This window comes from Anas acuta, chromosome 3 (assembly GCF_963932015.1).
Source record: "Anas acuta chromosome 3, bAnaAcu1.1, whole genome shotgun sequence".
Lineage (NCBI taxonomy): Eukaryota > Metazoa > Chordata > Aves > Anseriformes > Anatidae > Anas > Anas acuta.
In genome coordinates, this window is record NC_088981.1 from 24,657,115 (window position 1) to 24,676,273 (window position 19,159).

At 47.4% G+C, this 19,159-nt stretch overlaps 1 long non-coding RNA gene across 1 annotated transcript; it reads right to left on the reverse strand.

Annotated features, from left to right (window-relative positions):
• Positions 1 to 4,508: 4,508 nt before the first annotated feature.
• On the reverse strand, positions 4,509 to 17,675 carry LOC137853631 (uncharacterized). The gene is made up of 2 exons (XR_011094607.1): positions 16,893 to 17,675; positions 4,509 to 16,478 (listed from the first exon to the last, which is right to left on the reverse strand). It is a non-coding gene; the product is annotated as an uncharacterized lncRNA (long non-coding RNA).
• Positions 17,676 to 19,159: the final 1,484 nt, after the last annotated feature.

Genomic DNA, 19,159 nt, shown 5'->3' on the forward strand with positions numbered 1-19,159 from the left:
AAAACACCCCTTACAGGAGAGCTGGAAGGCAACTGGACAGTTTGCTATCTGATGAACTTGAATGTCTCTGTAACCAGTCCCTCCTGTTCGGTCCTGCTGGCCACCCCTTTCTGTTCTGCTTGTATTGACACACTCTGCAGGCTTTTAACCATGTTTCTGAGTCAGGTAACACTAAAAGATGACCCATTAGCCAGCTAGATTAAACAAGAGACACCAAACAGCAGATAATAGCCAAAGGGTAGGGAATGGGAACAAGTCAACATTACTCAAGGGGTTAGCAAGATGTTCCAAAATTTAATCTCGGTGTTCATTTAGTTAAGTAAATATACAGTCAACCCCCATTTGCACAAGCCTTGATCACATGAGGTAATCATTTCTGGGGAAAAAAGCCACATTCCTCCAGCACGGATTTTATGTAACAAAATACTATCCCACACACACACTCCCAGGCTTCGGCAATGATTTCATTTACCTGCATTACTTTCACTTCCCCTTCATTTCTCCCAGATCCATATGCCTTTATCATGGGGAATGCAGCAGAAAGTGCCATGGCTTTGTTATGAAGAAAAAGGCCCAAGAAAATGCTGGATAAAGAGGGAAAGGTTAAAAAAGCATGTGTTTAGAGTGTTGAAATCCCCTGGCATTAGTCTATACCACAGATTACCTCAATTGTACTCTCTTCTTTCCTTTTTTTTTCTTTTCTGTTCTTTTTGTGAAGACCAAAACAACCATATTAAGATATGCTTATCAGTATAAATCTGTATTTTTTTCGGTGTTTTCTCTTCTCCTCTCTTCAAGGACTAAACTTTGTGAACCTGACTTGCTCTTTATACTTTGGTTTGCATGTGGGAGGTTTTTATTTATATTTTTTTCCTTTCCTCGTTTCTTATTTTATTCTGAGTGAGGGGGTGAGGAGGAACTTCCTGATCTGGACTAATGGAAACCCTTGAGGGTTCCCTCATACCACATTATGTCAATCACGTGCACTGCACTGGTTGTGCAACTCCTGTCACTGCGACATTGCGCTCAACCTTATCAGGCCCACCTAATCGGTGGGAAAGAAATTAAAGGTGAACACAGTCAACAAAGTGGCAGCAGGTGTTTGTAGAGATCAGGAGCACCTAAACGCTGAAGAGTCGTGAGGCCATTTTCTCTAAAAATTGTCCAAATGGAGCAGAAAGTGTTGTAGCACTCGTGGCACACACAAGATGGAAGATGTGCACCACAGTTTTGGCTTTTTCTCCCATGTCCCATGTGCCATGTGGATCAACAGAGTTGCTGGCTATCCAGGGGAGAGGTACAGGCCTTGCAAAACCCCTGGAAGCCCCTTCCCAGGGCACTAGTGCAGTAGCTTAGGCCAGCAGTTAAGAGAGTCACATGCCAATCTTTCACTGCGATTGCTACACAGGAGAGATTGGGAAAGAAGGGAACAGTCCAGTTTTTCCAGTATTCCAGCTCTTGCCCTCTTGGGGACTTGGTGCTGAGGCAAGAGCCACTGCTCTGATCCTTTGTGCAACCACGCTGCTGGCCTTGTGCTCAGAGTCCATGTTAACCTCTGAAGCCCCACAGCATTTCACACTGCAGGTCTCTAGTATGGTCCTCAGCTGTTAGGCATCAGGCCTCGATGTGAAACGCAAGCATTCTGTTTTTATTTGTTTATAAAGGTCCCATCACAGCCTCCCTGGCCTCATATAGTAATCAATAAAACACACTGGCAAAGGCCTGCACACAATTAAGTAGACTTGCTACAGAGTTAAACTGCGCAAGACCTCCAAAATCATCCTTTCTGGTCTGAGCCAGCACAGAGCCTGGCATCCTGCTCTGACAGTCAGCATATTTGGAAGCAAATGAGGGACCCGTCACTGATGTCTGGCAGTCTTGGAAGTGTAATATTACAAAGACTCATAAAAGTGCATCTCAGAGCGTCTTGCTTCCATGCACCGCTTTTTTTTTATTTTTTTTATTTTTTTTTCTCTTTTAATTATTTGATGTCTTGACTGCAGGAAACATCCTGCCCCTTCACCCCTCCTTGGAACAAGAGCAACTGTGTGACAGAGATCAGAGTCCCTTACAACATTGCTGTCCCATATCCATCTCACCCCGTGTCACCACACCTCCGCACTGACCCTGCCTCCTCTCTGCACACCCCTCCTGGGGCCGGGACCACCTTGGCAGGATGCTGCCCTGCATCCAGCACTGGTGAGCAGCCACACCAGCACCCATCCAGCAGGAGAAACCCATGAGCTGTCAGGTTTCCCCACCCAGCACCAGCAGGGCCCCGGCTTGAAAGTGCCGTGGCCAGATGGAAATTCCCATTTGGAGAACACCCTCCGAAGTGCACGTATCTGTAGGATGTTACTGGGCAGAAACAAATGGAGGAGGCTGTTTATGGCTCTAAAGCCTGCCTCTGCTCTAACTTGACTTCAGGCCTAGTTATTCCTGTTGTGCTTACTGCAATAGCTTACCACTGTCAACAGGAGGATTTATCGGGGCAGCCAAGAAGCGACTGACTCAGCACGGTCAGGGCTTAAGAGCTCCACGAGGCTGGACAGAAACCGGCACGGAGCACGGTGTCACCAGCACTCAGCCCGGTGTGGCTGCGGGGGGAAGATCTACAAAATCAAGGTGAATTTAAACTCCCTTTCCAGATGAAACCTCTCTATCAATATGGAAAAAGACTGGAGGCTGTTTTAGCCTGACTGTTGTTTAATACTCCCTGACCTGCTCAGCGAGGAGCAGGAGACATGAAGCATGGCAACGTCAAGCTTTAACATATCCCTCAGAGCTGAATCTTGACCTGCAGACCGTGCTCGCCACCTCTGCAACGAACTTCCCGAGTGGGTTAGACCCACAGGCCTTCTCTTCTCCCCTCCACATTACCAACTTGCTGCAATCTCCTAATAAAATAATAATAATAATAAAAACACCTTGTGGCATCTCTTCCACAATGCACGTGCTTCTCATAAAGGCAGGTGTAGAGAAAATCTGTAGGAAAGGTGCTTGAGGTACTCTCTCCACAGTGCCTAGCTGGGAGGACACTATTTCTGCATGTTTTCCTGGGCTGACATTTCAAACCCGATGCTTTGAGTGGGATTTGTCTCACCCTGCTTTAGAGATCTACATCTGAGCCAGTCGCCCTTCATGTTCAATGGAGAGAACTAGGCATGTCTGGGGTGTGAATCATCTGATTTACTTTGTACATCTCCTTTAGACTCAGATGAATCACACACTAGAAGTGCTTATTTTTCTCCATTGACTATAAAGGGAACTGAGATGAATACTCAGATACAGACGTCTACATTTGGTCAGATGACTCTTACCCTCCACCTCCTGGGAAACAGCTTCAGGTAACATCCTCCACATGGGCAGTCACTGCCTTGCCTCTTGCTGTCACTCACCCATGCCAGAGCCTAAAATCAGGACAGCTGTTCACTCACGCTCCCACCCCAAAATCTGCTACACACTCAAAACCAGCATGGATATCTGAACACCATTCTTTGCTGGAAGACCTCAATAAAAGAATTATCAATTATCAGCAGCTTTTAATTTTTGTCCCAAAACATGAAGAAAAAAAAAAAAAAAGTAAAAGGAAGCATTCATTCGGAGAACTCGTGAACAGCAAGTCTGTGAAGGCAGATATTGGTCAGGCTGACTCCCTGTGCATTCCCAGCACCAGACACCTGATGTGCAGGGAAGTGGCAGTGGCAGATCTCCTGTTGGCAGTGTTCCACTGCAGCCTTCTACCATCCACTCCACAAAATGCTGCTGGCAGCCTGAGTCCTCCTGAAATCTTGCCCTGATTCAGCTCTACCTGTCTTGCATGGTGTCCTTATTTATCTGCTTTTGTTTTTACCATCATCTATGCGCCACTTACATTTATTGCAGGCATTCTGTTGAAAGATCTCATTGAGGATCAGCTCATCTCATGAACGTGACACTTAACACATAGTGTTGTTGTTCAGTGAAATCAATTAGAAACATTACCTTGCTTGTGATACGCTCATTACCCACAACTAACAGCAGGCCTCGAGATACCTCCCTGACATTCTTTCCTTGACCCAGCAAGGCATTTTCATAGACATCCTTTGTGGTTGTCCTTAAGTTTCAGAAATCTCCCTGCCTCATGCTCCCATCCATACCTTCAAGAGTGCTCACTTGCCCTCAGAGGCGTCCAAAAATACAGCATACGCTTCTCACATGAGGCACGTTCTAGCCAGAAATAGCTCGTGTTTCCATCAGGCACGGCTGTCTACCCTTTGGTCTTCCAAGCATTCACTATGCCCACATTCTGCAGCTACGCAAGGGAACATTCACTTGCTCCTTTTTCTGGCCCAAGTATCCAGCAGAAGATTTCCTAAGTCAGGGCACGGGAGGACAAGCTGGATTTCAGTGACCGATGGAGGGAATCATAGCTCTGTTGATATCTATTAGCACAGACCAATAAAACATCCAGGACAAACACAAGTCTTGGTTAAAAACAAACAGAAAGGATTTTTATAACACTGATGAAGTATTAAAAGTTCATTTTATTTTTACAAAAGCAATTAAAAACATCTGGGATGTCAAACAAGTCTCTATACACAGCGTTTTAACCCAATTCCATGCTATTCCTGGAATTTCCCCTGCACTTTACTCTTGACTGAGCTGACCAGCTGAGGTGAACCAGACTTCTTTCCTCTGTTAGGAGAAACAGCTGGACGCAGAACTTCGGCTTTGTGTGGACAAACACTACGAGCTGACGAGACATTTTTTAATGTGAACATTTGGCTGAGCAGACAGGCTTGGGTTTCTAAATACTCCGGCATCACAAAAGGATGTACAATGCCCTTCTGCTCAAGCCTGGCACAGATCTACATGACCATAGCAGCTGTCACCCTCTCTGTGCAATGTAGGAGTTGACTCACCTGGAGATGACATGTTTCAAACTATGCTCTGAAAGCAGCAGGCAATATGCCCAGTGCTGGGTCTCTGGATACATGAGTTACCCCTGTGCAGTCACTTTCTGTTCCGTGAGAAAAGGAGATGGGCAAAACTGAGGCAATGCCGCCTTCCAGATTTCAGCCTGAGGACCTGTGCTAACCATCAGAAAGCCACACCTTCCTCACTCAGTATTTCCTTGGGCTGCGTCTGACTTTCTCTGCTTGCAGCAGCAGAAAGTTGCACTCTGTGACACCTGCCCAGAATATTGAGCATTTGGCTTAAAAAGCACAGAGTCATGGGGAAACAATGACTAACACTAAGTCACTGTGGAATCCAGTCCCAAGGGGAGCACCTGCAGACAGCCTTGCAAATTGGTATGGATGTACATTAGCTTGCCAGAGTTGCATCCAGTGCTAATTTAATGAAATATTGCTGCAACACAAATAGGAGCAGGGATACTGTCTAGCCCTCCAATTACTAGTTCCAGTGAGCCGTTTCAGACCATCCTGAAAAAAGCTGGCATGCTTAGGTCAGGTGAAAGGACATGATGTGACGAATCGGTGACAACCTCTGAGGACAGCTTGCTTCAGACAGTCAGAATTAAAGCCTTTCTTCGTCATCCTGACCACACATGGAAAGAGGACATAAAAATGCAACTTATATGGGGCTCTGCAGGTTGCTGCCATCATTGTGAGGCAGTGTTCACTGGGGTCAGCAGCAAGGTTCCTGTGACCTTCTCTGGGAGCATGGGCAGCAGGTGTCGAACTGCACCTAGAGATGGGGAGGAAGCAGGCTTGGAAAGCTGATAGATTGTGCACAGCTCAGGAGCAAGCTGGCACCCACCTTCTACAGCTGTAGCTCCTCGGTAACTGCAGGCTGTACTCCTGTGTAAGAGAAGCTTCAGGAATTCAAACATCACTGGGATTTTTCAAAGCCTAGCTCTCTGCAGTACAAAAGACCTCAACTTGCAGCTTTCTGGGACTAGGAGACAGTTCATTCACAGCACCATAAAAATTCAAACCTATTCAAGAGCTGACCTTCATTCAGCTATCTATTTGAATAATGACACGAGCAGTGAGGATGGAGCAATTGTGATTTCAAGGCTCTGTTTCTGAAGGTTTTGCCATGTATTTAACTTTACCTCAGAAAATGCCCTCTGCAGAAGACAGGAGGCTTGTGTTAAATATAGAAGTGTGTGATAGCAGCAGACAGAGAGGAGCCACAGGGCTGACAATAGGGAAGGGCCGGGGCTTTGAAGGAAGATCCAGGGATCGTCTTGCTGGTGAGAAACCCAGGGTTTGCAGCAGATGAAGGGAAGGAAGGCAGCAATCCTGGGAGGAGGGAGCTACAAGCTGTGCCTCACAGAAGGAGCCATTGCACTTCTCCTTGCCCTCCCCACGTCTCTGGCCCTGCTGCGGGGGCTTCCTCTCCTGCAGGAGACCTCCAGCACAGAGGCAATCTCCCCAGCAAGGCAAGCAAAGCCCTGCAGCCTCTCCTCCCGCGCTGGCCCCTGCAGCAGCCAAGAGGAAAAAGCAGCTCCAGCTGGGGCAAGTCCTGTCTCCGGCATCTGTGTTCTCTGCATCAAGCCCAGCTGCTCGGCTGGGGCCTCGCTCCTCTCTCTTGCCAGGGCTGCTAACCTCCAGCCAAATGCCCCTCGGTTTGGAAGTCAGCGCTCTCCACCTGCCGCCAGCATATGACCCCGTCCCAGTTTTGGATTACCCCCGTGAGTCACGTTTTTTCCACCGCCCTCTCCCAGCCTCCCCAGAGGAGCGGTGCCCCCGCCAGAGGTAGCACAAGGACAAGGGTAGAACAAATGCCCAGCGGTGCCCGGCTCTGGTGCCAAGGACCAGCAGAGGCTGGGGGAGCTGTGGTGTGGACAAGAGGCCGAGCAATGCCTGCTGCTGCACGGAGCTCAGGGATCACTGGGCTCATGGGGACGCCAGTTCCCCATGATTCGTCCCAGGACACCAAAGGGCAAAGCTGTTTGTCCCCCAGGGCTGCCTGCCTCTTTTCTCAGCTTGGTCGTGGGGGCCCCGTGCTCTGCCACATAACGAAGAGGCAGGCTGATCTGAGTCACCAGTCCCCTGTCTGTGCAGAGTAAAGGCAGCCCTGCCAGCTGGAGAGCAGCCAGGTGGCAACCCTACACGCAAGCAGGCACATGGCTCGGCCGGGAGCGTCAGCCCCCCTCGCAAATGTACGTACATGGGTGTACGCGAATGCTGGGCTCCCAGCCCGAAGGACCTGGTCAGTTTACCCCACTGCTAATTTGGGTTGCTGCTCAGGTTGCTCAGGACTCCCTCTCCTGCCTGCCTCTGCCCGGACCCCTGCCCCACGGCTCCCATCGCACCCCCCCCACCGTGTCAGGCATGCTGATACCTTCTGCAGCCTGAGGAAACAGCTCCCTGCGGGGCGCTACGCAGGAGGCAAATTCCACCACCGGGGTCAAATTCCTCAAGCAAAGAATCGGGAAGTCCTTCAGTACTGGGGAAAGACTGCAAAATAACAGAGCTCGCTGCCCCCGTGGCAGAATGGGGCTTTAAGCAGCAGCGCTTCTGATCTGACCGGCATGATCAGTGACTTGCACAAAACGCGTATGGCAGTGATAAATCGTCACAAACACTCCTCGACCAAAATTAAGTTACTCACAAAGTGATTTCTTAGAATGACTTCTCCGCTTGCTCTTCCCGAACTATTAAATTACACTTCTGTGATTAATTACTACAGCAACTGCAAGGCAAACTTAAAGTTGTCACCTAAGAACAAAAGGTCTTTGAGATAGGAGTTGTTTACTTTCAGCTGAAAGGACACATGTTCTAATTTGGTAAACTGTACGTTAGCTGCATTTTAATTCTTCAAGCAGAAAATAGCAGCTGCCCGCATGGAGCAGCAGAAAGGTGAAAATGTCATTGGATAAAACCTCCAAGTATTTCTCACAATTGGCACTAACAAATGGCTTCCGGAAGCTAGAGGTCACTGCACACACAGTCCTAGAGCTTTCAGGCATTAACCTGAAGTTATTGTATTTAACTTGAATTCCTAAAGCAAGGTCAGATGGTTTACCCCAAATGTTAGCAAATTCCAACAAGTAATCTAACACAGACGCTTTCATTCGCTCCAGTGGGATGCTTCAGAGGCAAAAAAGGAGGGGTTTCAAGCAGGGCTGCCGCTTTCTCAGCACACACAAACAGCAATCATATTGCAGATGGGCTTTTTGCTTCTCCCAGATCCGAATGTAAACCCTCCCCCAAAAGGTATTAAGCCTGGTCTACAGAGATATATAATTTTTTAATGCACCAGGCAGCGGGAGACACTAGCTACTCTGTCACCTAAGTGTTTTTGGAAGAGGAAAAAGAGCTATTCAGCATTAAAGATTCAGGAATGTCTGTTGACATATTAAGGAAACAACCTCGGGGGACAGCTGACATGGCTCCAAGAAGCATTACCAAGGGAACAGTGACGCAAATGCCTTCCATTTTTACAGGCTGGCAGCTCGCCAGGTTCCCTCGCCTGATGTCTGATGTAATGCTAATCCCTATCTGGGTTAGCGCTCGGATATCAACCACAGCAGCTCACTCTGCTGCAATCAATACAGCTCACTTTTTATAGAAGAGCGTATAAAAAAAATCTGCTCTAATCTACCAGGAATATGTACAGTAGAGTAATAGCAGGGGAAATCTAATGGCTAACCTGGAACTCACCCCGAGCATTTTGCGAGCGTACACGGGTGTGCACAGGCTTGTTCACGGACCCACGCACGCCCCAAACCACGGCAAGTCCAAGCGAGGGCCACGCGTTGCAAGTGCTGGGTGTTCACCACGGGGAGAAGAGCCTTCCAGTTCCTCTACTGAGTGACGCATGAGCAAAACAGGGCTGGAAAAAAAATGTGCTATCAGAGGTAGTACTGCATAAAATGTTTCTTTATGTACTAATGATGACATTTTGCACTTCTTTGAATAGCAAAGGGCTCCATGGAGACTAATGAGGTCTCACAGGGTAGACAGGAGTGTCCAGGTACTCAGCACCGAGGCTGGGAGAAGGAGTCACAGCTGCTTCATTCAGCAGTCAAAACACGTCAGCCCCAGAGTCAGTGACAATTCGTCATAGCGGACACCAACACCAGCACCCTGAGACAAGAAATGAGTAGGGGAGTATCCAGGAGAGGAATCCAGGGATCCTGAATTACCATGTAATTACCTGAGTAGTAATTTGGCTTGCTCATAGGAGAAGAACGATGAAATCTTGAGTAACCTTCAGTGACTGTAGTCCCAACTTTATACCATATGCCATGGAAAGCCCTTCCAGTCCTTAACTGCACCCTAAAACCACTTCAGAGCACTGGCTTGCTACTAGCTGATAGTGCAGCTTCCTGGATCATCAGGCTGTGAGCAGTGAGCTCACACCACTTCATTTCCCAGGATGCTGGTATTAGAACCGTGAACATTGCTAGGTGTGTTTGTGTCCCTGAGAAAATCTTGAGATGAACTTTGTGGGTAGCAAAGTAGATGAATCCCAGCCTGTGTCAAACACCTAGTGCTGTGGGCACCTTTGCAGGCCAATGCATTGCGTCCTTCTATTCCTACTTTTTTTTTTTTTTTCAGGTAAAATTTAAAGGTAGTTTCGGGAAGGGTGCTTCAAAGTAAAAGCTGCTGCAGTACTATTAGCTTTTGGGTTAACCCCTGCCAGATGTGAAAAGAACATTAACCTCATCATCCTGGTTTTCCAGAGGGGGTCAGCTACACAGAACAACCCGAGAGCTGGGTTGGTGTTTTGTGTATTTACAGGAAAATCCATTTACATGGAGATGAAAAAGGCAACACTCCCAGGCCTTGCTCAAGGCAACATTTCCACAGCAGACAGAGCTGATTTGACTAAGTGACTGCTCCTACTTTTCAGTGGCACCAAAACCAGAGGACACCAGTGTCCACCCACATTAGCCCACAACCCCTCAAGCAGCCACATGGCATGAGGCTCCCTGAGGCACTCATCAGCACCCAGACACAACCTCACACATCTGCCAGGCATTTCCTTGCATTTCTGCCTCCTTTTTGCCAAGAGCTGCCATGGCATGATGCTGCTTCTGGCCCCCTCTTCCTCCTCTGCAATTTATTCCCTGCCAGCTGCGCCCTGGCCAGAGTAGCAGTGGCTGCAGGCTGGGCTGCATGCAGGAGCAATGTGGGGGCTGCAGTGCCCCAAAACAGACACACACTGCTGCCCAGCCCAACATCAGGGATCTTCTCCCCAGTGAGAAATATGACTCACAGGGCTGAACCAAACACAGCCAGAAGTTCAGGCCTCACCTTTTCAGGGGAGACCCCATCAGCCAGTAGTAGGCCTTGCCTGCAGGCCAGCTGTGGTGGGGTTTCAGTGGATAAGGAAAACAGAGGCATTACAATGCCTTGGCAGATGATCTCCGGCCTCAACCATCCCATAGTTCCTCCGTTACGTGCTGTTTCGACAGCATTTCTGGTGGAGCCCGTGAGCAGCATGCCCGAACCAACCCCTTGCCTTTGGGAATTTCTGTTCTTCGGTGCTAACAAAAAAAATAGTGGTTTCCACTGCAGTGCAATTCTTTTAATGACCAAACAATTGCCTTTAGTTTTCAAGAAGAATACGCTTGGTTTGAATGGATGGCCTTGTTATAATGGCCCCACAAATCAGGCCAGCTGAGAACGTTAATACAATTCTGCTACCCTTCCTCTGACTTGTGAAAAGGTGAAATGCTTGATGACCAAAGAGCCATTCTTAAGAGCTGTTCTTAAACAAAGGGCTCAGCTGGTTTTGCTTACTTCAGAATAAGTAAGAAAGACACATAGCTTAAGAGAATACACATTTTCATACAAAATACACATGGCTGTGCTCCAGACATGCCTTCCCTTTGCAGTTCATGCACAGGGAACTGCAGGCCCAGTCCTCCTCGGTGGCAGTCAGCGATGACCTCCTGGAATTATGACACAACGTCAACGTGAAAGGAAAATCCAGTCCTTCCTATGCGATCCATAGGACGTCGCACAATTTTTAACATATGTGTTTATATTTCCTTAATATTTAATGAAATGCTTAAGAACAAACACATTCTAAAAATGCTGATGTAATTACAGTTTGTTGTGCTTGAATTCTGAATGGAGAGCAGTCTCTATTATTTTTTCCACATGCTTATACTACATTATATTAAAAACATATTTTACTCAGTCAGACATGTGTTGTGTGCTTTATAAACACTTTGCACAGTTGGAAACATTCATGTTTAACAAAAATACGATCACCGTCAATACAATGCAGGGAACCTCCTTTGCACTAAATGATCTGTGCTCTGATCAAGCGAGGTGATCACCAGAGGATCATGCATTAAGACCCTGGCCAAAAGGGCCTATTCCAGAGCTGCATGCATCTTGGCTGGATTCCTCAGGGCCTGGCACAGTTGAGTGGTAAAGTCTTCTGTCCAGACAACACATAGCCCAAGCAAGAAGACTCCAGACAGGTTAATACTCTGGTCTAGGTGAAGTTGTATTATTAAATTTTAAAGTAAAAGATAAATACCAGTTAGTGTCAGTGCCCTACAAGGTTCATTGCCCTCCTGGTGTGGTCCAGTAACCTCTGACAATCCAATTAATGTGACTCAGATTGTGTTATCACATAATCTTTTTTACTCAAATCATCCCACTTCACTGGCCTGCTCCTGGAGTTACTCAAAGAACTCCAAAAAGATCATCATAGTGTCTTTTTTTTAAATGTTCATGCATGGCTGATGTTCATAATCTCTAGTGACCAATTTGTAAAACTAGGTGGTTTTCAGGGCAAAATCTTTAGACAAAATTCACAGGAGTGAGATGTCAGCTCCGCTTTCTCTGAGCAAACATAGTCCTGTGTTGTCGATGTAAGAATCATCCGTACCCAGACCACTTCATGCAGCAGCTGGGGATTTCCACATTTTTCCTGTGCATAAACAAAATAAGCCTGGGGTGTGGATTGGTCTCTAGTTCCAAACCCTCTGATTCCGTTCCAAAATGAAGGCCCCATCAGGTGCAAAATAAACTCCTCTTCCCAACTGGAATAATATGTGTGCTACGTGCAGAGCTGCAGTCGGTGAGTAGTTGAATGCGTTTGTGCTGGTTCCATATTAATGCAAGGGTCGGAAAGAAAACATCAGCAACCAAAAGCATTATACAGACCTCCCCTTTTGGATGTATCATCCTGTGCCACATAAATATACATTGGCAGCTTGTGAGAGATACAAGCCTGCTCTTATGCTTTAATGTCGGATGACATCTTGATGTGACAGCAACACAGTTCAAAAACATGCAGGAAATGCAGCTCATGGAAATAGGCATTTAGCAAAGGAAAAACAAGCCCTTCTTTCTCTGAAGAACACTTAAATGGGAGCACTCTTTTGTGAGTTTACGGGAACGCGTTTCCTTTTATTCATAATAGCAACTGTGTGTCAATTGGTAATAGTTTACCTCTCTGATTTTCATGTTGTGCTCTTTTTTTTTCTGCCCACATGCTCTGCTGGATGGACACCCAGGCTCCTCTGAATGTATAACGTGAGGACCACAAAGCACACAAATCCTATCTGTAAAGCTAGTGAAGAATCTGCTTTAGCCCAAAGCACTGGGTCTGAGTTTGGTCTCACACTCCTGCTCAAGAGTGAATTAGCCAGAAGGGGAGTTGTATGCTCCACTACAACAACTTTTGCTCCATGCAAAAGTAAAGGCACACTAGTCTTGGTCTTACCAGTGGCATCTCCATCTAAAGGTGTATTTCTTACTGTGAAAACACCCAGTGAGGAAAATATTTAGCCTTGTACCTTGAAATTAAGCCAAGGTATTAAGCTTGATTAGAGTTAAGGTAAATGATTAAATTAAGCTTGATGCAGAGTTAGCTCATTATTCAATGGCATGCTTGGGGAAGCCAAAGAAAATGACACTTCTTCATGCTGCATACTAGGTCTGCTTGCTCCATTCTGCTCCATGCAAATGTACGGCTGAGTCTCTGGCCATCAGAGGAGCCGTGCACAGATCTGACCAGCTGGAATCGCTCCACCCCTGGGTCATTATGATATTCAATTATGGCTCTGTACTTAAGTGACACAATAGATATGGGAATTGAAAGCACAAAAACGCCTAACCTCTGATCCTGTCTCTACAACAGAATCCCTCGGTGGCTTTAGGCAAGGTACTTAACATCTCCACCTCAGTTTTCCATTTGCAGAAGGGGGCTAATAATACTCAGCCACCTACTCCACAGGGGAGTCCTGAGGATTCATTACTTAATGTAAAGTGGCTAGAAGATGAAAACCTGCATGTAAGTGCCAAGTGGTATTACAGTTACTTGGGTTTAGCTTCAATTTTTGAGACTTGCTTTCCTTTTTAAAATGAAGAAAAGTATTCCTCTAAGTCTACTGAGATTTCTGTTCTGCACTGCATTTCCTACACAACAGGGAAGGAGAGTTGGGAGCATGAGGGAAAGGAGAAAAATGTGTCCCCTTGGATCTCAATCTACCTTTCACATCCTCTCAGGAAATTGTTTTGAAAGTGCCCGACACTTGCTGCAATATGCTGCAGTCACAAGGCAAAAATTTTACTCTTTCAAGAATGCTTTATGAGCTCCAGGAATAAATCATCTCTAGCAGGGATGGTTAAGCATAATGTTGAGAGTCTATGATTTTCCCCAGAGGTAGAGAAATCATTCCAAGCTTTTCTTCAATTTGGTCATGAAACTTTAACAAGAAAATACCAAGGGCCATTCTGGCTCATCACTGGGATATGTACATTAAGACAAAACAAGGGGAGTGTTTTGATCCACCAAGTTTCTTCCTTCTATCTTTAATGAGAAAAATCTTTGATTTTAAGTGACAATTCATGTATGGCAAACTACTTTCACGGCAATGCAGTCAACACGGTGCTTGGTCAGCATCTTTAAACAGAGCAGCATAACTGCGTCTGACAACATGACAGTGATGGAGAGCAGAGGAACTGGTCATTCTAATGCTGGCTGTGCTGGGAGTACAAACTGCAATAAACGAGTGCAGCAAACAAAAGGACTGGTCCACTATTTGCAAATGCTAAGATTATTGGAAACAAAGGAAATGATTTTGTCACCCCAGGAAAAAAAAATATGGCCTTTTATGATTGTTCTGAAAAAGCCCCCTGCCATGAACTGCTGCCACTCCTAAGAATTCAGAGCATGCAGCTAATGCATATGGCTCTGCTTCCAACTTCATTAATAGGAGATTTTGGCACTGCAGGAGCCCCTCCTTGTGCGTACTGGATCCAGATCTGGCCTAAGCACACAATTATGTTTCTGTTGAATTAGCCAGAGCACACAATGTGGTATTTATGCCAGTTTTGTGCTGACTGGAGGACAGCCGTTACCTGATTCGGTATGATGTCTGCCAGAATTTGTCAAACATATTTGAACCAGTGCTGTAAGTTTCTGCTAGCTCAGTGCTTGGCAGCGCGTAGCTGCGATGTTCTGGTCCAGCACGGGGCACTTTATGCCAGATTTGCTGTTCCATGGAACCGCCGTTTAAGACGTGCAGTGCAGTTACATGCCTCGCTTATATTAACCAAACTGCCCTGCCCCTTCACTGTAAGAAATTATTCAATTCCCATATGCATCGCGGGGATTATATAATTCCAGAGAAAAGGCTCTCTTTTGATGTTTACTCCAGGGCTTCAGGTTTCTTAGTGATGCAGCGATTGCCAGGCCCATCTAACTCCTGAATTTAAAATGTTTATGTCTCACTTCAGTAAGTAAATGAAAGACACCAAATTAATATAAGCAAAGCATGGAACGAAAAGAAGGGTCAGATGAGAACAGAAATCACTGCCCACTCCTGCTTTTCTGACTTCCCATTGAGCGGTGTGTGGAGCCAAGCCACCCTCAGCTGTGAGTTGCTCCACTTTCAACAAATATTGGTCAAGTCTTGCAGGATCAGAGCCAGCTTTGGGATTCTGAGGCATTCTGGCAAGAGGACTCTGCTGGGATCCTCCCTTCCTCATCATCCCTCCCAAGCAGAACAGAGTCATTTAAAGCGAAGTGGGTGGGAGGGCTCAGAAATCTTGGAGCCCCAAAAGCCTGCCCGGGCAACATCGAGGCCAGCCACATGCACACGGGGGGTGTCAGCATCTGAGCTATTTTCTAGAAACAATTCTCTCTGAAGGGAGCAGTCCTTCAGACAAAGCCTTGTGACACATTCTGGTGATTTTTAGGCTATTTTCTCTTCCTTTTCTTATAACTACTTTGTCTTAGAACCCGGAATAATCAGCCAGAAGTGGTCAAAAGAGCCACAGAAACAAAATGCCTCTTGGGACATTGCAACACAATATTGAACCATAAAGAAGAAACTTCATTAGCTTAAGAGAAGCATTAGTCTCTTTGTTTCACCTGCTTTCTCCCATGTCTCTCTCTTATTTGTCCTCTTTCCACCTCTCTTTTTTTCTTTTTTCTTTTTCTTTTTTTTTTTTTTAATCTTCATATCATTCTTTCCTCTCTTGGTTCACATTCCCTCTTCTCAAAAGACTTCTCTTCTCCTGCTCATTATCACGCTTCTTTTCTATTCACAGTGGTTTTACCTACTTCTCTCTTTTCTCCTTGGCCATTCCCATTCATTCCTGGCCACCATCCTCCTCAATTTCTTTGCTCCAGCTTCTCAGTTCTCTCTTGCTCTTCTTTCCAACCCAGTTCTCCCTGCCTGGTGTTTTCTTTTCTTTAGTCTTTGCCTCCCTGAGGAAATTCACTTCTCTCCCTCCAAGTCTTGCATCTTCCTCCTCCTGATTTTTGCAATCCTTCCCTTACGCACACTGTGGATTATTCTCATCCCCTTTCACCTCACTGTTCTGCAAACCTTCTCTGTCCTTACTCATTAGTGACCTGGCAAGATATCCCTCACAGCTACGGATGTCACTACAGCCACAGGAGCCACAGCCATGGGAGGGATGCTTACGGACAAGAGACAAGACTGAAAAGAATCTCTGCTAACTCACAGGGAGGTTATTAGTTGTGCTTATCAAAGGGTGGGTCAGCAGACAGGAAAACCCCCAGTTTATCAGTTTCTCCTTTAGACAGCTATGGCTGTTTTGTCACTGTTGTTAATCCTCTCCTGCTTTCCCAAAGAGCGCTGTCGGTGCCGCACAGACGATGTGCTGCTGGTTGCCCCTGCCCTTGCCCATCCTGGAGGAGGGAATGGTTGCTCTGGTCACAGGCATGCAGCAGTAGAGCCAGATCCCCTCTTCCAGTTATGCTGGTATGCAGCTTGGAGGTGAGTCAGCCCTTTGGATGAGATGCTCTTTCCTGTGGCTGGAAGTTGCATCAGAAGTTCACCGCTGAGGACAGCTGAGCCACCAGCCAGTGCCTGGTGGGCTGTTTTTGTACTCTTTTCATGGGCTTCACCCAGGGACTTCCCCACCGTGCTGAGAGCTGACCCAACAACAGGAGAGCCACACAGAGACCAAGTGCTGGTGCTGATCACTGGCTGTGCCAAAATTGTGCACAGTGTGCTTTTAAGTTGCTGTGCTAAAACCCCTCTGCTCATGGCCAGCTTCCATGCTGAATGCTCTCTTCACAGAAAAAAAAGAAAGAAAGAAAAAAAAATCTACAAACTAGCTGGGCTAACTCCTTCCCAGGGGCGCCATCACTAAGTCAACAAGGCTGTGGTATAAATACGTGTCCCATTGTTAGGGTGGGATAGCCAAAGCTGACCGGGGTTTGTGAGGAACACCCACAAAGATCCCCAGATGCCGAGCAACCAAGTTTAAAGCTCCCAAGGCCAGCGCCTTGGCAGGAGCCAAGCACAGTGGAGCAGCAGATGAACGTTTGCGTTTCTGCTCCATATCCTTCCCCGTCCTTTCCCTAAGAAAGCTAAAGGATTAGTAATTTTGGACACGGAGCCTACGCGCACACAAACATGTATGAAATTGGCAAACGCTGCCTTCATTAAACCTGCGGAGGAGCTCAGGCACCGAGGGACTCACCTCCGAGGGCTTCACCTGAGCCTCACAGGAAGGCCGGCAGAGCCAGAAATAGAGCCCAGACCTCCTGACTCCGCACCGCGGGCCCTAGCTGAAACACCGGCTTCCCTCCCTCCACACGCTATGTTGGCCAGACTGGAAAAGGCGTTCAAAATAAATAAAACCCTGTTCCTGTGCCAAGTTTTAAAAAACATTTTCTTGTCATGGCTGGTTGTTTTTCTCCTGCTAGACGTTAGGCAGTCTCCACCAAGTGAGACAGCTTTCCTTTCTTCTCCAGGAAACACAGTTGTCTCCCACATGTTACACTTAATGTAGCTCGAGCAAATGTTTGAGGAAATTCCCCCTAATTCAGTGAAATTGTTAGCTTGGCAGTGGCGCTCTGGAAACAGGACCGGAGGATTGCGCTGGATTGTTCTTTTTCCTTTTTAAAGTGCACAGGAGAGCTCAGGCTCAGGATGGGCTGCTGAGGAAGACAGAAACTCATGTTACATATAAAGGATTTGGCAGGCCCCAACACAGAAATTTCCAGAAGTGTTTGCGTGGCAACAGCTCCGTGCCAATCCACATTTTTTAGCTATTCTGGCCGGCTGCCCGGCCGACAAGAAAGTCTTGTATCTCCGCACAGCTCGCTGGCTTCCCTGAGGAGTTTCCATGCTGCATGGCAACGTTGGATAATCTTATTTGTGCGCCAGAAAAACTCCTGCTACTTACACTGTTACTAAATACCAGATGTGCTTAATAAAGAGTAAGTGGAGCCAAACCTAGGGTAATCACATAACCTATCATTAACATTTTCTAAAAACAAAAATGCAATTGGAACAGCAGATTACTGTTTTGCTTTGTTTGCTTTACGCCCTATTACTGGAACCCCTGGGGTGCTGGGAACAGAGCGCGGTAGGAGCAGACAGCTCTGGCACGGCTGATGACATTGTTTACAATCACACCCCTGCACATCTGAAACATGTGTGAGAAAGTAAGGGCTAAGCACATTTCCTTTGCCTCGGTGCAGGAGCCGGGAGGGAGGGGAGGGCTGCAGCAGGAAGTCTGCGCCGAGCGAGAAAGTGCCGGGGTCGCGTTTCTCCGTCCCGTGGAGGCAGCCGCGGGTCTGGGCCCTCGCGCTTGCACATCCCCAGGTCTCCTGGGCACAGGAGTGAGGGAGTGGGCCTTGTTCCTTGAAATTTAATGACAACACGAATCCTCCAAGCCTGTTTAAAATGCATTTTTGTGTGGGCTGGGGGCTCTGTCACCACACAAAACGTGCACACGTGTTTGCTGTGGATTTAAATGGATGTTGCACATGTGCACATCTGATGCTGACCAGACCCTTGAGGGAAGCGGTTCAGTCACGGCACGGGCAAGCAAGCTCTGCTACAATGGGCTCTTACAAAGAGAGACACACATGCACTGCAATGTTTATGGCCCCTGTGCAGCCGGTTTCTCCCACAGCTGGTTCTGCAGTTGATATGCAGGAACAGACTTAAACAAGCAGAAAAAGAGCTTTTTATTTTATTTGTTTATTTATTTATTTATTCATTGGTGCTCAATGCTACCCAGCTGGAGGGGAATCATGGCAAACACGCTCACCAGCTTCCCCCCCTACAGATGGCCACCCCTCACACGTCTGCTGGCTCAGCCCAGTGGGAAGGATTGCTTCTGGCATTGGAGCAGGAGAAGTCCAGACCTGGCCCATCGTGTGCATGGAGCCAGGGAGCTGTGAGTCACCTGTGTCAGGCCACAGCCCGGAGCCACGGCTGGGTCCCACCAGCCAACCTCTGACCCAAGGCAGTGGGAGTCGCAGCCACACAGGGCTGGGATATCTGATCCCAGGAGCCGGGCCAAGGGCACGGTGTGAGGAGGTGATGGCAGGTGTCAACCTGCCACAGCCCGAGGCTCCAGGGCGGCCACTTGCACATGGCTGCCAGCGTGACTGGGCTCGGCCTTGCCCACGCTGCTGGGGAGCCTGCAGGAGGCTACAAACGCGGGCTGCCTCACACCCTCCTGCTGTGCCACCCTTGCCGCTGGCACCTTTCCCGTCTCCTCCACCACGATTTCCTGGCTGAGCACAGCACAGGTTGTAGAACAGGCTGGCTGAGGCTGCATGACTAGGGCAAGAAGCTGCCACTGCTCACGGGACCACAGCTTCCCACCCAAAGTCCCCCCTGGGTAGTCAGTGGATTTACTTCTGCCTAGTAGCATGTACCCTTATGGTACCATGATTAACACAGGACTGATATAAGCATACCTCATCCCTCATACTTATTCATACTGAG